Below are 7,182 nucleotides of genomic sequence, written 5' to 3'. Positions count from 1 at the left end.
CCTTAATGGATGGGAAGCCAGCCACTCGGCTCCCATGCAAGGCCTGCCGCCGTGGGCGTCACCGGGAGGCGGGCCGCCCACCACCCCGCCTGGCCCTTGGGTCCCCCGCTGCTCGGCCCGAAAGTGACTCGGAGGCCGAGGAGGGCTGCCCGGGTCCTTCTGGGCATCCGCGGGCCTGCGCCTATCTGGTCAGGCGCTGCCTCGGCCATGGCTGCCCGTCATCCTCCCTGCCGGATGCCTGCGGGGCCACGTGCCCCGCCGGCCCTTTCAGCTGGGGCGTTACTTTGTTTTATACGTGACAATCCAATCCAAGGAGGAGACATACGTGGGTTACAGGAAATCCACTGGTGATAGATGAGGGAGGGAGGGAGGGAGGGAGGGAGGGAGGGAGGGAAGGACGGAGGGAGGGAGGAAAGGGGGGCTGGGGTGGGGAGTGGGGGTACACCTCTGGGATTGGATATAAAGCAAAATGAGAGATGCATACTTCTTTTTTAAAAAATACATTTTTATTGATTGCAGAGAGGGAGGGAGAGAGAAACATCATTGATGAGGGAGAATCGGGGATCGGCGGCTTCCTGCATGCCCTATAGTGGGGCTCGAGCCCGTGACCAGGGTGGGCATGCTCCCTGGCCCCGAATCGAACCCAGGACCTTAAGGTCTGCCACAGGCTGACATCGGCTCTACCCACTGAGCCAAACCTGCCAGGGCTACACCTACTTCTTTTCCTTAGGTGGGTGCAGGATAGATAGTTAACAGGCAACAATACACGTGATAACAATAACAATGAAGGAATTTATGGTCTCTTTCCTGCAGGGCACCCAGGGGCATTTGCTTGTGTGTGTGTGGGGGGGGGGGGGTGGAGATTTGGGGAGGGGGAGAGAGTAGGGGGGCTAATGTTACAAGCTCCTCTGACATTTCAGAGGTGTGTTGTCTTACATGCAAAAGGACCATAGGTTCAGTTAAGGTAAACGCTGACCTGGTCAGGGAAGACTCAGGCCTAGGATGCGACTACCCAGCACAAGTGCTCTTAGTGACAGCCTCCCTTCAGACCATCCCTGCAGTCGATTTAGGCCTTTCAGTTTGCAAGACTGCCAGGCAGGCCTTCCCCTGAGCTCGACGGGTTAGCATGTGGCCCCTTTTGTCCACAGTTGTGTGGGAATAAAGGAGTCATCCTTTCTGTCAAAAAGGGAGCTTAGGCAGCCTCCATTTTGGCTCCAGGGACTTGGCAGCCGCCGTTTCGAAATGGCATAGGTCAACCCCTCCCTCTTATCCTCTCCTCTCCACGCACCCCTCCCCCCTGTTTTAATTTCGCTGTTTTGTTTCTCTTTTAAACAAATTCACATTTCATTTATGTTGACATAAACTGTACAGAATTAACTTTCTTCACCGAAAATAACAGCTATGTTTTCTGTATTCTTCCTAGATAAACTACAAAATGCATTCTTGTAGGTTGTCTAGGTTTCGCTTATAAATTGAGACGCGGCAGTAGATGTATCCACGGAAAAAGACAGAATGAAACAGACCGATCTGTTGTCAGGATCCATGGCCTCTGATCCTGTCTTGACCGTGAAATGGAAGTGTTCCGCATATTCTAGCTTATGGAGCCCTAACTGGTTTGGTTCAGTGGATAGAGCATCTGCCTGCTGACTAAAAGGTCTCAGGTTGGATTCCGGTCAAGGGCATATACCTTGGTTTGGGCACATCCCCAGTAGGAAGTGTGCAGGAGGCAGCTGATCAATGTTTCTCTCTCATCGATGTTTCTAACTCTCTATCCCTCTCCCTTCCTCTCTGTAAAAAAAATAAATAAATAAAATACATTTAAAAAAATAAAAATCATCATTCTCCCCTTTTGGTTCAGTCTCTGGCTCACTAAAGTCTACAGTCACGTGACCCTCCTAAAAAAAACAAAAACAAAAACAAAAAAACCCCACCCCACAAAAACCAACAACCAAGTAAGTTGGCATCACTGACTTGAGTCAAACTGTCCACACTTGCCGGGAAGCAGAACCGCAAGGGGTTTGGACAATGCTCCGGAGAATGGCTGTTTTTCACTTTGTTTTATTCATTCTTTTTTCTAAATTATTATTTAATACATTTTTATTGATTTCTGAGAGGAAGGGAGAGGGAGAGAGTGATAGAAACGTCCAGGATGACAGAGGATCACCCGTCCGCTGCTTCCTGCACACCCGCTCCTGGGGATCGAGCCCACAACCAGGCCTGCGCCCTTGACTGTAATCGAACCCAGGACCCCTTCGGTCCCCAGGCCGATGCTCTACCCACTGACCCAAACTGGCCGGGGCGTCACTTTGTTTAATACGTGACAATCCAATTCAAGGAGGAGACATAAGTGGGTTACAGGAAATCCACTGGTGATAGATGAAGGAGGGAGGGAGCGATGGAGGTACCAAAGTCGGGCGGGGGGGGGGGCCCTCTGGGATTGAATAAAAAGTGAAATGATAGACGCACACTTCTTTTTATTTATTTTATAGATGTTTTACAGAGAGGAACCTCATCAATGAGAGAGAATCTTGGATCGGCCGCCTCCTGCACGCCCCCTGGTGGGGCTCGAGCCCATGACCTGGGCGGGCATGCGCCCGGGACCCAAAATCGAACCCGGGACCTTAAGGTCCGCTGCAGGCTGACCTCGGCTCTACCCACTGAGCCAAACCTGCCAGGGCCTCACCTACTTCTTTTCCTGAGGTGGGTGCAGGATAGATAGTTAACAGGCAACAATACACGTGATAACAATAACAATGAAGGAATTTATGGTCTGTCCTGCAGAGCCCCCAGGCGCATTTGCTTGTGTGTGTGTGGTGGTGGGGGGGGGGGGTGCGGGGGTCGGGGGGGGGGGGGAGGGCGTGGGGCGGGGACTGCGGGATGTTCCAAGTTCCTCTGACATTTTATGGCATAGGTATGTTGTGTCTTAGATGCTAAGGTAAACACTGACCTGGTCTGGGAAGACTCCGGCCTAGATAGGACGGGACTACCCACCACTACTGCTCTCAGTAACAGTCTCCCTTCAGACCATCCCTGCGGTGGCTTTAGGCCTCTCGGTTTGCAAGACCGCCAGGCAGGCCTTCCCCTGAGCTCGTCGGGTTAGCATGTGGACCCTTTCGTCCGTCCACAGTTGTGTGGGAATAAAGGAGTCATCCTTTCTGTCAAAGAAGGGAGTTTAGGCAGCTTCTCTTTTGGCTCCAGGGGCTTGGTAGCCGCCCTCTCTCTTATCCTCTCCACCCGCCTCCCCCTCCCCCCTCACCCCCCGTTTTAATTTCGCTGTTTTGTTTTTCCATTAAACAAATTTACATTTTATTTTTGTTGACATAGACTGTACAAAATTGACTTTCTTCACCGAAAATGACAGCGATGTTTTCTGTATTCCTAGACCAACTACAAAACGCATTCTTGTCGGTTGTCTCGGTTTCGCTTATACATCGAGACGCGGCAGTAGATGTAACCACGGAAAAAGACGGAATGAAACAGACCGATCTGTTGTCAGGATCCATGGCCTCTGAACCTGTCTTGACCGTGAAACGGAAGTGCGCCACATGTTCTTGCTAAAAAGCTTATGAGGATATAGGTTCAACAAAGGAATGTAAACAGCGACACCCAGATGTGGGTGTAAGGATGGCGGGTTCTTTCTTCAATGTTTCACAGTCATTTGTTTAAGATCATCGAATAAAGACAAAAATCCACACTGAAATCCTTGTCTGGCAAGCTCACGTTTCTTTCACTAGCTGGTCATTTCACTGTTGGTTACAGATTTCTTGTAGCACACTTAAAACTCCTGCTAGTCAGAGGTTAGTCGTGAGCTTCGTTGCATAATTTTATGAAACAGGTTCTGAATTATGGTACCTTTTTGCTTTGTTTAACAATGGACAGGTTACTTTGATTTTCTGAATTGTATAAATCATCCCATTCGTTTGAATGCCTTATTGATTGAATGACTATCCCATTGATTGTGATCTTACTGGTTATCGAAGCACATTCTTCTGTACCTGGGAAATAGGACAGCACAATTACCCTAAATTGTTTTAGTGGCCACAGGTGGTGCGTTCCAGTTGACTCAGTGGTCCTAAGACCAGGACAGTGCAATTACTCTAAATTGCCTCGATGGCTCTAGATAATGTGTTTCTATCAACTCAGTGATCCGGAGACCCAGAACTGTAATTTAGATAACATGCCTAAGTTTAACCCAGGTTACCCAAAGGCTCTAGATAATGTATTTCTGTCAATTCAGTGACCCCGAGACCCGAAACTGTAATTAACATGCTTAATTCTGCTTCTGTAATCTGCTTTTTTGCGAGCCAGGTGCCTCATTCCAAACCCTGGGATGTAATCAATACCTTTGTGATTTTTGCCTATATAAGTCTGGTTTTGCCACCATCTTATTGCTATGAGATTTGGGAATGTCCCCTCATAGTCCCGGATTGCAATAAATGTGACTCTTTAATTCGACTTCTTGAGGCGTCCTTCTGTGATTCGCGGGGTACATTACAACAGTTCCTCCCACACCTTCTCAAAATTTATTTCTTCAAAGAACTGATAACTCAATGCCCAACAACTGTGACAATGAATGTGATGTCTGCAATGACCTCACTAAAACAAGCCCAAAGTGCCATCGGCAGAGATCACGCAGAAGTGCAACGTGGCGCTTCCGATGATGCCTGCTGCCCTCTGGAAGAACAACAGTTCGTTCTCCAAAGCATGAGAGTTCACACCAGGGCCATTTAAGCAGAGGATCAGTGGCTACTCTACCCAAGAGATCCAGTGATTAAGTGACCCACCTATATCTTACAGTTTTTCTCTGTTTCCTTTCAAATTTCTCAGATTTTTTTTCAATATCAGATATAAGAGAGAACGCATTTTAAAAGTCCCTAGGGTATTTCCGACACTTTCGGAATTATCTGTAGGAAGCTCTGACTTAGTTGTGTAGACTTTGATGTATGTGTCCACCGTTAAATCCAAATCGTGTTTCACATCGAAATGCATGTTAAGCAAAGCTAAGCTACTTGACCTTTGCCCTGTCAAAGTGTTCCTCGGGTGTGCTTTGAGACGCTTTTGACCGTTTTCATAGCGTTCGTTCTCAACCTTCATCACAGGGAGAATTCGTAGGACCTTTAGCAATGTATAAACATGAGGAAAAAACTTGATGTCTGGCAGGTGGAGGGGGCCATGGTGGATGGGAGCTCTATATCTTTTCCTCTGGGTTTCCACTTGATTCTCCAACAACGCAGCTCAGCTGAGAGTGCTGCATCGGGATTGGGTAAGTCGCTGCCGTACATGTCAGCCTGGTGCTCCTCCGGCGTATTGAATTTGAGCCGTCCCGTGACAGAGGGGACCAGAGATCAGCATTGAAGAGCTTTGGAGGAACTGTTCTGAGACTCTCTTTCAGTTCCTGAACAATGTGTTCCACTGTTGTGACGCTTAGAGGCTCTTTATAGCACCTCTCAGAAGTCAGCTGAGACTCCAGGTTCCCTTGCTGAGCTCTGCGGAGCTTCCCAGGGAGCTTCATCAGAATAGCAAGTGTGGTTGCCAAATCGGTGGCTTCCTCAAACTAAAATTCACAATAAACTTCAATATCTTCCATCCGTTCATGTAGCGAATGCAGCGCCTGCAGTCGAGCTACTGGCTGCAGAGAAGACATCAGAGGTCTGACCCTGGAGATTTTTCCCAGAGGCTCCAGTGAAAGGTAGAACGTTTTTAAGAACAACAATGGTAACCACGAAATCAAAATCCATTGCTGCACTGCAGAGTGTACAGTTTTCCCATCTACTATGTGTGTCCTCATGTATACCGCCTACACAGAAAACAAGCGCTTGCAGGAGCTCCACTACAATTTCAAAAGCATCGTGCCTGCCCGCCCTCTGAGAATGGCAAATTTCCTTCAGTTCTTTCCCGCTTTCTTCATTGTTCTGGAAGAGGACAGAAACGACACTGTCAAGCTCTAAAAGCGGTTGTGGTGACGGATGGAAAAAGATCAAACTTCCTCCATTGTTCCAAACGCAACAGACGCTCCCGTGACAGGCACCGATCTGGCCGACCGCGGACTTCAGGCACAGGGAAGAGCAGAGTGTGTGGACAGCTTGGGGAGGGATGTTTCTCCAAAAGTCTAGAAGCAACAACTTTCGTTTTGGAAGGAAAGCCACTGGACACAATGTAAGCCTGGCCACGACAATATTCCATGCATAATCCCCACTTCTCGGGTCTCGTCGTGGGAAATGTCATAGCCAAAGTTTCGGCAGCGGCTTCAGAAGGCAGGAAACCCACAGGTTCCTCTCTCAGGTCACGAGCTTCGTCAGCAAACCTCCCCAACGCGGGCAGGTGCTCTTCCCCTGCTGTGTCCACTACGTACGTGCGTGCGTGCGTCCGTCCCTCTGTCAGGGGCCATGGAAAAGAAGGGAGAGTCTCTCACTCCCCTGAGCGTTCCTTCCCTGAATGCGGCTCTCACGGATCTCTAGCATCTGCTTCTGCTTGTACTTTTGAACAGAACGGTGCGTTGACTGCTCTGGTCTCAAAGGGCTTTCTCAGAGAGAACCTCTTCACCAGAATTTATCGGGCACTCCGACAGTGCATGCCTGCCTGCCTGCCTGCCTGCCTGCCTGAAAGTTATCGGGAGTGAAGAGGCCTTCTGGGATTTCATCAGCTTCATGTCCATCTAGAGCAGTGGTTCTCAACCTTCCTAATGCCGCGACCCCTGAATACAGTTCCTCATGTTGTGGTGAACCCCAATTTCATTGTTACAGATTGAACATAATGAAAGCATAGTGATTAATCACAAAAAACAATATACAATTATACATGTGTTTTCTGATGGTCTTAGGCGACCCCTGTGAGAAGATCGTTCGACCACCAAAGGGGTCGCGACCCACAGGTTGAGAACCGCTGATCTAGAGGTATCTTTTGTTTTCCCATAAGAATCAAAACTGCAAATAAAGATTTTAAAGTATTCTTTGGTTTACTTTCTCTTCAAGGGTTAAAGGTAAAGTGTCTTCATCCTGTTCTTCCCCCGCTTCTGTATTGGAGTTCTGAGCAAGGCTGTTGTTGATCGCTCTATGTTTGTTTTTGTTCCTGTTCAGAAGTTTTGTCAATTTTTTTTCCTGTTTCCATGTCCTGATTTCATCTTCGCTCAATTCTTTTATTCGTTTTCTATGTCTACTATGTGGATTGTTCAAATGACTGGTA

General features: G+C 48.3%; 1 pseudogene; it reads right to left on the bottom strand.

The window, feature by feature from the left end:
- Nucleotides 1-4,884: 4,884 nt before the first annotated feature.
- LOC139000871 (52 kDa repressor of the inhibitor of the protein kinase pseudogene) overlaps nt 4,885-7,182 on the bottom strand; it is a 4,037-nt pseudogene continuing 1,739 nt past the window's right edge.

This window comes from Myotis yumanensis, unplaced genomic scaffold, assembly GCF_028538775.1.
Source record: "Myotis yumanensis isolate MYYU_CA2020_CCGP unplaced genomic scaffold, mMyoYum1.0.hap1 SCAF_38, whole genome shotgun sequence".
Lineage (NCBI taxonomy): Eukaryota > Metazoa > Chordata > Mammalia > Chiroptera > Vespertilionidae > Myotis > Myotis yumanensis.
The sequence above is the reverse complement of the archived record's forward strand: the minus strand, read 5'-3'. Positions and strand labels throughout refer to the sequence as shown.